Below are 11281 nucleotides of genomic sequence, written 5' to 3'. Positions count from 1 at the left end.
CTCTAAAGGTGTAAGTCATACTCTTAGACACTAAAGGTAGATGTCGCGCTCTGAGACCGCTGAGGCTCTAAATGTGTAAGTCATACTCTGAGACTCTAAAGGTAGACGTCGCGCTCTGAGACCTCTGAGGGTCTAAAGGTGTAAGTCAAACTCTGAGGCTCTAAAGGTAGACGTCGCGCTCTGAGACCGCTGAGGCTCTAAAGGTGTAAGTCGTACTCTGAGACTCTAATGGTAGATGTCATGCTCTGAGGCCTCTGAGGCGCTAAAGGTGTACGTCATACTCTGAGACTCTAAAGGTAGATGTCGCGCTCTGAGACCGCTGAGGCTCTAAATGTGTAAGTCATACTCTGAGGCTCTAAAGGTAGACGTCGCGCTCTGAGACCTCTGAGGCGCTAAAGGTGTAAGTCATACTCTGAGGCTCTAAAGGTAGACGTCGCGCTCTGAGACCTCTGAGGGTCTAAAGGTGTAAGTCATACTCTTAGACTCTAAAGGTAGACGTCGCGCTCTGAGGCCTCAGAGGCTCTAAAGGTGTAAGTTGTACTCTGAGACTCTAAAGGTAGATGTCGCGCTCTGAGACCTCTGAGGCTCTAAAGGTGTAAGTCATACTCTTAGACACTAAAGGTAGATGTCGCGCTCTGAGACCGCTGAGGCTCTAAAGGTGTAAGTCATACTCTTAGACTCTAAAGGTAGACGTCGCGCTCTGAGACCGCTCAGGCTCTAAATGTGTAAGTCATACTCTGAGGCTCTAAAGTAGACGTCATGCTCTGAGACAATTGAGGCTCTAAAGGTGTAAGTCGTACTCTAAGACTTTAAAGGTAGACGTCGCGCTCTGAGACCTCTGAGGGTCTAAAGGTGTAAGTTGTACTCGAAGGCTTTAAAGGTGTAAGTCATACTCAGAGGCTCTAAAGGTAGATGTCGCGCTCTGAGACCGCTGAGGCTCTAAAGGTGTAAGTCATACTCTGAGACTCTAAAGGTAGACGTCATGCTCTGAGACCTCTCAGGCTCTAAAGGTGTACGTCATACTTTGAGGCTCTAAAGATGTAAGTTGTACTTGAAGGCTCTAAAGGTGTAAGTCATACTTTGAGGCTCTAAAGATGTAAGTTGTACTTGAAGGCTCTAAAGGTGTAAGTCATACTTTGAGGCTCTAAAGATGTAAGTTGTACTTGAAGGCTCTAAAGGTAGACCTCATACTTTGACGCCTCAGACTCTCTAAAGGTAGACGTCATGCTCTGAGACTCTAAGGAAGACATCTTGCTCTGAGACCTCTGAGGCTCTACAGGTGTAAGTCATACTCTGAGACTCTAAGGGTTAGATTTACAAGCCCCTTGCGCGACTTTTGCGTCACTTTTCCAATGTTAAATGTGACGCAAAAGTGGCGCAAGGGGCTTGTAAATCTGCCCCTAAAGTTAGACGTCCTTCTCTGAGACATCTGAGGCTCTAAAGGTGTGAGTGATACCCACAGACTCTAAAGGCTGGAAGTTACAATCTGATGTTCCCAAGAGTGAAATCACAGTCTAATGCTCTAAATCAGAAGTCTTTGAACTTTGTTGTTCCCATCCCCCAGAGCAAAATGTTTCGATGTGGATGCAAGTCAACATATTATTACAAGGAAAGGGCAGGGCTAGAGCGGTACCTTTAAAATAATTTCACTTAGGGCCTACTTTTTCATGTGTCCCCTAATCTCCAACTAATTTGAGAGTTTAAACAAAGCAAATGCATCCTAAGAAAACAGAAATTGACCACAAACCACTGCTCCCCATCATTGGTCTGCAGTGAGCCCCACGCACCCCTGACCCCAATGCAACTGCACCGCCTGCATTAATGGTGAAGCAAGCTGCCTCCTCTGCTTCGGTTGCCCCTGTCCCTTACCCCTGGACAGTTCCAAGCCCGATGCAGGCTGTTTGTGCCCCTTTGATAGAAAATAAACCCCCTCAGCTTACTTCTCCCTCCACAGCAAGATTGCCCTGGACCCTAATGTTACCATGGAAAAGGGGAGCGCGCCCACTGTTTGTGAAGTAAAACATCCATTATTGAGGTTCAGGGGGCCCCTCACACATCTGGCCTCGGTACCACTGCACCTGCTGCACAAATGGAAGCTGCTGCCCTGTGAAGAAGGCTCTCTTCTGTCCTTTGTCAAAAAACACACACTTCCTTCTCCCCTCTGCTTCCATTTTCGATTTCTGCTTGGTCCTTCCTCTGAGGCAAGGACTGGTGAAACAAGGGTGCCTTGCCTTTAAATGCAAGCCAGGAAAATGATGATCACCCTGGAACCTCGGTGACACTGCACCTGATGCACCAAAGACATCTACAGCTCTGCCAGGCACGCTGGGCATTCTATGTTTTTCATCCCATCTGTAGGCGATTGCTCCAAAGCCTGTAGCCTGAGGTAGGCTGAAATGCCCTTTGTTGACAACAAAAAAAGTCTTCATAGACGCAAACGGATGTACGATGTAACAACGCGATCAAAATGATCGCTGTACATCACAACGCATTTTTTACAACGCAAGTCGTTACCAAGACTTGCGCTGTAGGGTGTTGGATTTAGGAATAGTTACATTTACTATTCAAACTCCAGCCTATGTACAGTAGGGAAGGTGTTGGAATAGTAAATCTACTATTCCTTAGTCTACAGTGCCCTCCAGCGCAAGTCGTGGTAACGACTTGCGTTGTAAAAGACGCGTCGTAATGGCACTGCAGTGTTTTGACCGTGTTGTGACGGTCGTTCACCAAGACAGTGATCATTCTGATGCAGTGGGCCACTCACACCTTCCTTAGAGATATATTTTGCATAGGTAAGACCTTTTGAACTTAATAAAATTATATTAATAAAATCAGTGGCGGCCGGCACAGGTAAGCGCAATGAGGCGGGGCATGGCGCGGCGAGGGGATGCTGACATACGGCAGAATAGGTATTATTTATTTATTTAATTATATTGTGTCGTCTGTCGACTCTCTCCCACACCCTGCCCCGCCCCGCCACGTTTACCTGTGCCTGCTGCCGCTGAATAAAATGCTTAATTATAAGAGGCTTTAATTCATCCCACTTCGTCCATAGGTCTGTTATTGCGTGAGTCGGATTCTTATCCCTCCTACTCCAACCTACAGGTTGGGGCAATGGGTCAGCCCACTTCAGCCATTGGCTAACGTCAAGGGTAATTGACAACATCCTTCCCTATCGCAGGGCACACATCCACGTCCATATTAGTTTCCTTCAGAGCCAGGGACTATTATGGCAAAGTGTACTTTTTGAGACCAAGAGATATTTGCACTTTAGTAAATGTTTTTTTCAGGTTGACAAGTGCACAGCAGTTTCACCAACAATCAAGTTTTGAAAAAAACATGAGAAAACAAACCAAGCCCTGACAAAGCCAAAAGGCTGCCAACAAACACCAGAGCTGTTGGCTTTGCTAATGCTTGTTAAATATTGTGGTCCACATCCATAGAATGCTAAATTCCCGTTAAGAACTTAGGGCCTGATTTAGAGTTTGGCAGGCAGGTGCTTCATCACAAACATAACTGATACCTTGTCTGATTCATTACAGGTGCATCAGGATATGTGCATTATATTCTAATGCACTTGTAATAACTTCCAAGAACACAAACGGGTTATCCATCATATTTGTGATGAGGTACCCATCGACAAAACCCTAAACCAGGCCTCGGTGTTGAGCTAATAACAGTAACTAAACAAAGTTATGGTTCACACAGAGCTTCAGTGGCGGCTGGTGACATTTGAAAGTGGTGTGGCGGAAAATGATAATCATACTGCACCGTAGCGAGCGAGCGTAGCGAGCAAGCCCGAACTCCCTAAGGAGGGTTCGGGAGGATTTCCCCCGGAGAAATTTTTGAAAAAAAGAGTGGACAAATGGTGCATTCTCAAGCAAATTTGAGAAAGCAGGAAGGTTAATAAAGCAATTGTGAAAGTGCAGTTATTACATTAATAAAGTTAATAAATTAACGTTATAAACACCACTCTCGGTTCTACTAATTTTAAACAACATCCTTAAAATCATCCACATAGCACCAACAGCACTCTGGCCCTCAGTACAAGTCCAAATTCTGGGGTGGGACATTAAAAAAACGCAATATAAACCTACAAAACTAAAAGAAAAGCCACCTGTCAATGAGAATATAAGGATGCAACTGAGTAAAATGGATTGCAACAGGAGCTGTATCGACGGCTCGATTGAACAGATCTTGCTGAGTGCAACTACTATGGGTGGAAGCAGACAGCTGAAAGCACATAGCGCTGTGTAAAGCGTTCGAAGGTCGGAGTGTGAATGAAAGCTCGGGGGCAAACGCCACTCACTGTACATGCCTGCCAATATGTTACTGTTTGTTTGAATGCTTTTTTTCCCAGCTCAAAGGACAGTGGTTAAGGGCATCATTATGTGAACACTGGACTATGGCAACATACTTTATCTGGGGGCGGATAAAGCCTCCATCAAAAGGTTGCAAGTGGTCCAGAACTTGGTGGCTAGGATGCTCTATAGATTCCAAAAATGGGCCTCGGAAACTTGTCTTTTATGGGAACTCCACTAGCTTACAATGGAGTAGAGAATTAACTTTAAGACCTTGGTTCTATGTACACAGAGCAAGATCAGAGGCTGGTCAACAATGTCTTCATGAATTTGTTCATTACTGCTTACAAACCTTCCCGTTCCTTCTGTTCCAGTGAACTTTCCCTGTGCGGTGTCCCCATAGTCAAACACACACGGATGGTAGGCTGATCTTTTGCATTTCAGGGCTCCAAATTATAGCACAACCTGCCAGAAACTCTTAGAAACTGTCCTTCACTGATGTTTTTTCGAAGACAGCTGAAGACCTGGCTGTTCTGAGGTGGCGAAGGGCTTGGATAGACCGGACATGTTAGCGTGGGGAAACCCCAATGGGGTAGCTGAGCGCTTTATAAAATGTCTCTATTATATTATTATTGTGGGGTAAGAGAGGAACCTACAGCCAGAGTCATGCTGTCATATTCAAGAGTTTTGCACACGGCATTTTGCAAATAAAGGGTGATTCATTGTAATGTGACTGTTGTATGACTGCGTCTCACCTCAAGCCTTTTAATGTCTGGACATCTACCAAATAGAACATGACTGAGAGAAAATTTTAACTGAGAGAGAAGTCCTGGGCATAATTATGAGGCTTATAGACAGCTGTGATGCTCAAACATATTTAGTGAAGTAGTGTGGCTCACTGGTTAGAGGCGGCAGACCCGAGAGCAGAGGACGGCCCGGGACCAGGGTTTGATTCCTGGCGCGGCAGGTTTCTGGACCAGGGTCAGCGAACTCGATAATTCTCTCGCCTCGGTGCCCACTCTGATCAGCGATCACACTCGGCAACTCTGGGCATTAGCTTGCCTCATCTTCACTAACGGCCCCACCAGACCGCTGGGGATGCCTGGTCTCACCCTGGAGATACCCATTAAGGGACCATCTCTCAGGGAAGCCAGGAAGGGTTTCGCAGCGGTCGAAGCGCCTTGGGACCCTACGGGTAAGTAGTGCGCTATATAAATGCCAATACATTTACATATACATTTAAACAGCGGAAATATTACATGATGTGGTGTCATTGATCCAGTCATGTGGTGTAATGCAGTGCCATGCCACCAATTCAACCGAAATTCAAAGCCTTTGGCCTAATTGTTTCCTCACGCAGGCATTAAGAACACATGATGTCTGTCCTTCTGACTGCAGCTAAAAGGCATGTCCCTCGTTCAAATAATGCAACCACTTGATCGAGTTATGCCTACTCTGAAAAATAACGGAAAACTGCATGATGGTGGACTGGAGTACTAGGAGGTGTATTGGTAATGGTAATGCAGCCAGAATCGCTTTCTCGCGGGGGGCTCAGCTTAGGTCAGGAGAAGATTATAACCAAGTCAAGTGCAGAGACTCCCAGCTCAGACTGCCCACACTGACACCCAAGATTAAGACACTCAAAGTCAAGAGTACTGGGTATGGTACTGAGACCCCATGCCAGCCACACAGTCACTCATATGTCTGATGATCTTCTCGAACGATCTCCACGAGTCGACTGCAGTGCACGTGCTCTTGTGCTGTAGAGAGGAGGAGGAAGGGTTCCTGGCCGTGGGCCGGCCCGATTTTCCCAGCAACTGCAGAATGTCCAATCACTGAATGGCTTAACACTAAGCCATTACAGTGATTGGGCATTGCCATTGCCCCACGTTGGATGCTCCCACCCCCCGCAGTGAGAGACTAGACTGCAACAACGACAACCACATATTAAACACATTGTCTAGATAGCACTACATGCTGCAGCAGTACAGTAGCCAATCCTGACGCTGCTCTCTTCAGAGGAGAGCTGCTCTCTAAAGAGAGCAGCATCAGGATTTGAGGGCCCGATTCACAGAATGAACTTAAGACTCAATCCTAAATGTACTACTATTTTGGTATTCACAGAATGCACTTACTACTTTTGGCATTCACAGAATGCACTTACTACTTTTGGTTTTCACAGAATGAACTTACTACTTTTGGTATTCACAGAAATTAGGATTTTGTCTTAAGTTTGTCTTAAGACAAACTTAAGACAGACTTAAGACAAACTTAACAATAAATTGCCTGATAATTATTAGTGGGGCAACGCTCCACCGCCCAAAAAGTAAAACCGCCACTGCAGAGCTTACTTTTCCCAGGTGAGTATGCATCCTCATCATACCTACTTTTTAATTCATTAATGTGTCTTATTGTATTGTGTCTTCCTTTATGCTCATACACATGCTGCTGTGCAGTTACAGCATACACGTCTCTTTGTTTCTGTGATTACACATTAATTCGTCTATGGTACTTTCTTTGGTGCGATTGTGCAGGTGTGCACCTGCTGATACTTGGGCTAGTAAAGTGAGGACTGTGTCTGTGATTCCTTGCTCATAGAAAAGTCACTCCCACGCACCGGACAGAAAAGGTGAACCTCAAGAGTCAAGTGGCTGACTTCCAGTTACAGCACCACAAAAGCTGAAAATGCCCTCCGTGGCAAGTCAGTAGCCACAATCCGTTAATCGCGGCTGACATCCGATGTGCAGCACGGCAGGCCAAATCCTAATGCTCAAGAGTTGCACCCAAGTCTGCTGGACCTGGGAGAGTCACTTAGAGCAGTTTAGACACCCAAGATGGATACCGACATTCACCAAAGGGAACCTCTGGTTTCACTGTGACCGGAGTAAATAAGTCCAGTGGCAGCCAGAATGTTGCTGGACCAAAAAGGACTTCGAGGGACACCTACCCCTGCGGCCAAAGTTGACCTAGCAAGACCATGGACCGAGGAGTAGCCCCCGGAAGCCCACCCTGTTGACTTCACAGCATCCTCATTATCTGACAAATCTTCAGTGTCCGGTATCATTTGCATCAGGACCACTCCATTCCCATCTATGCCGTTTGCTCATAGAGGCTGGGACTGGACTTGAGACTGCTTTGGTGACAAGGCAACTATCCAAAAACCGCTTATTGGTCCCATTGACCTCCTCCCTGCCGGAGTTGGTTACTCAAAGCGGGCAGGAATAGCCGAACACCACTTTATAAATGTTTTTAAAAGTTTCAAACGTTTCTGCTAACTGCAGTAGTTACCAATGGTTGCTGGAATTTTAAATTTAAGATGCACTGATTTACATTTTAATTAAAGATGTATATGTTTGGAAACCTCTGTTTATTTTGGTGTCTAAAAATTCATTAAAATTAGATCTTTTTTTATAAATTGGTTTTGGATTTCTTTTGTGTTGTGTGGTTTTGGTGCTTCTAAATGCTTTACACATGTTCCTTTGTTAGGCCTTGCTGCTCAAGGCCAAAGCTATCCAGGGTTGAGCTAAAGGTTTTACAAGTGAGTCTGAATGGACCCAGGATGGCATTGTGAGTCTATTACACAGTGAGGTCTCACACCACTCCATTTAATACACCACTATCCTGCAAACACGCATATGTAAGAATAAGCACTTCTTTGTTTGATTGTCTACTTACGGAGGTGAATGTAGTGCTCAATATGTAAAAGAATAAGTGCCGGACCACAAAGAAGTCCACAGCTGGTGGTATTGAATGTCATGGGTGCCAAATAACAAGGCTGCACAGTCTTTATTCCACCTCAAGCCTCTATAATCCACCACCAGGCACTCCCTGACCCCTCATTTCACTCTATCCGGTTCTTTTTTATCCCTGCTTTCTTGTTTGCCACTGTTTTTCTGCGTTTTTCTTTCTTTTTCTTCCCCCTTTACTGTTTATGTTTTCCTCTATCTGCAAAGAATCTACAAGCCCCATGCGCCGCCGTGCATCACGTTGCGTGACGCACCGGTAGCGCAATAACAAAAAAGAATCCACCCTCGCAGGCGAGGAGAAGGATGTCACCTGCCAAATGATAATGTTGGGACATAAACACGTCACACAAATGATAACAAGAACCAAACTAGGTGCAAATTCAGGGAGAATGTGACAAAAATATGAATACACAAAAATATATGATACAGAAAAATAGAATTTATTAGAAGTACAATAAATATAATCAATTTAGTTTGTTGAAGTATGCATCAAAAAAACAAAAATAGACATACAAAAAACAAATATATTATGTGCTGCAAAGCTATTTAGTAGAACAAAGGAATTTTATAATTCTTTTTAGGCCATTTAAGAGCCAATGCCACGATTACAAAAATGAAAATATTACGGGGCATATTTACATGTTCTGGCGCATCTCTGCAAATCAGCAGGGATGCGCCAGAACAGTTGCGTCATGCAATCCCCTCCTTCCGCCACCACAGATGCGCCGTATTTACAATGCGGCGCACCATGGTGCAAGGAAGGGAAGATGCGTGACGCATCTTGTGGTGTATGGGTGGCGCATTGCTGGAGTTGCATCGCAAGCACGACGCAACTTCTGCAATGCACAGGGGCCACCCATACTCAACGTGGTGCGTCACTCCTTACGCCTGCTTCAAGCAGGTGTAAGGATTTGACGCAGCAGCGTCGTAAAACTGACGCAGTGAAATCTTGTAGATTTCACTGCGTCAGTTTTACGAGGTTTTCCTGCGAGGGAACGCCCACCCTGCGACACAACGCCCACATGAAACCTGACGCAGGTTTCATGTGGCGCAGGGCTTTACAACGTGACGCATCTGCCTAGATGCGTCACGTTGTAAATAAGTCGCAATGTGGCGCATTGTTTACGCCGCCGCTGTGTCACAAAAGTGACGCAACGGCGGCGTAAAAGTGTCGCAAGGGGCTTGTAAATCTGCCCCATAATCCCCACAAACAGAGGTATCAGTAATTAAAAACAGGCTCCAACGGTAGAGCAGCCTGCTAAGGGATATTTACAAGTACAGGATAAGTCACGCAGGGTGACTTTATCTGTGCTTGTAAATATCCCTTAGCAGGCTGCTCTCCTGTTCACGCAGCACTTTGCATGTTAGGGGCGGGACATGGGTGTTGCTGTGGGTGTTCCCACGCAACACCCATGTCCACTGATGCATTTCCAGATTACAAGAAATCGTAAACCTGGCAATGCGTCAGTTTGCTGCGCCACCATAGGGGTGGTGTAGCCAAGAGAAACGAGGATAAATGTTTTTATTTCTCCTCATTTTTTTCCTCTTTCAATGCGTGCTGCATTCTACAGCAATCATTGAAAGAGGAAAATACCTGCAGTGATTGCTTTGGTGCAGGAAGTGGCCCCTTCCTTCACAAAAGCAATCTCCCCATGGCGCAGGCATTCTTGCAAGGGTGCCTGTGCCGGCGCATGGCAGCTGTTTCTGCGCCAGCGCAGGGGAGAGCACAGGAATGCGACATATCATTGTAGATATGTCGCATTCCTGTGCTCTGAAAGTGCGGCAGCGTGGAGCAGCCAAAGTGCTTGCGCTGCCGCGCTGCCTTGTAGATCTGCTCCTATGTCTGATGAGGAAAACTAAGGGGCAGCTTCAAAGGTGATTTTAGATGCAGGCCATGAGAAGACTAGAGAATGAGCCATCCCATGTACACTGCCTCCCGGAGGCCGCCCTGCCATGGGGCGCTTGTGTGCACTCCAGGCATAATCAGCATCAGCGAGTCACCATGGTGTGCAACAGCACACTGCTCCTTGTAGTACTAGTGCATACGGTGAGATGCACCTGATACAAGTGGTGACGTGTAACTTTGACTACTCACACAGGGTCTTATTAGGAGGATGAGATGGATGTGCCTAAAATCACACAAAGTGTGTCATGGCGTGGACGAGAAACTAATGCAGGCAAGCACTTGCCATAATTCAGTGGCTGACGATGGCCCTTTCCCGCTGGAATCTTCCGGGTTCACAGGGTAAAGTGCCTCGACGTGCACTTTTCCACTTATGGAGAGAGCCCGTCAGTAGCTGCTCACAGCGACACCGTCTGGATTCAAGAGGTGTTACTTGTGAAACATAGGTTTCCAGAGATGTTACGTAGAAAACATTTCCCTTCTGAAAAGATAACAGTATATTTTGCACCAAAAATCAATACAAACAATAAAAAAAGACACACGCTCTGCTTCTCAAGGTTGCCTTTCTTGTGAACCAGGTGTCTCGTGTTATAATTTTTTATTAGTATTTCATGTGAACCAGGTGTCTCTTTTTTTTTGCATCATTTGAGCCTGCTCCCGAAATCTAAAATATTTGCTGACAACACTTAACATGTTTTTTTAAAAATACAGGAATGTACTATTGTGTAATTTTTCATTTAGAAAAAAGTTTGAAATAAAGAAAAAAGACTTTTTCCCTGACCGGGAATCGAACCCGGGCCGCGGCGGTGAGAGCGCCGAATCCTAACCACTAGACCACCAGGGAGCGTGCTCATCAATCTGGGAATTGTTTTTATGACACATCCAACACCGGTATAGTGTGTGCATTGTATGTAGTTAAATGTGTGTTTTTTTCTGATTGACCTACATACATCTAAAAAGACCTCACAACACCAAGCTCGTGTTAAACAAAGGAGGGAAAACATCAATAGAAATAGAAGATAGACTTCACTCAGACAGATTTAGCAGAATAACTCACTGCACAGTTCATAGATTGAATTATCTGTGGGGATCCGAAAGTGAGATGGTCAGACTGTGATAAGGCATAGGAATACTGAAAGGTAAACACATCAGTAACCACTACTCCCTCTTAGTCTTCGTCTCCTGGTTGCCACAACTTACCTTATCTCTCAATGCAGAAAAGTGCCCCATACACCATCAATATGCACAATCTGCACTTAGGTCTCAATATTCTAGCCCAGCCGTCCAATGCATTAATTTACTGAGAAGCAGTGGCACTCACAAGAGAAGGC

General features: G+C 45.5%; 1 non-coding gene across 1 annotated transcript; it reads right to left on the bottom strand.

Moving 5' to 3' along the window:
• Positions 1–10722: 10722 nt before the first annotated feature.
• On the bottom strand, positions 10723–10794 carry TRNAE-CUC (transfer RNA glutamic acid (anticodon CUC)). The gene has a single exon. It is a non-coding gene; the product is annotated as a tRNA-Glu (tRNA).
• Between the last annotated feature and the right edge of the window lie 487 nt (positions 10795–11281).

The sequence above is a fragment of the Lissotriton vulgaris genome, chromosome 1_1 (genome assembly GCF_964263255.1).
Source record: "Lissotriton vulgaris chromosome 1_1, aLisVul1.2, whole genome shotgun sequence".
Taxonomy (NCBI): Eukaryota; Metazoa; Chordata; class Amphibia; order Caudata; family Salamandridae; genus Lissotriton; species Lissotriton vulgaris.
This window is presented reverse-complemented; position numbering and strand designations above follow the sequence as displayed.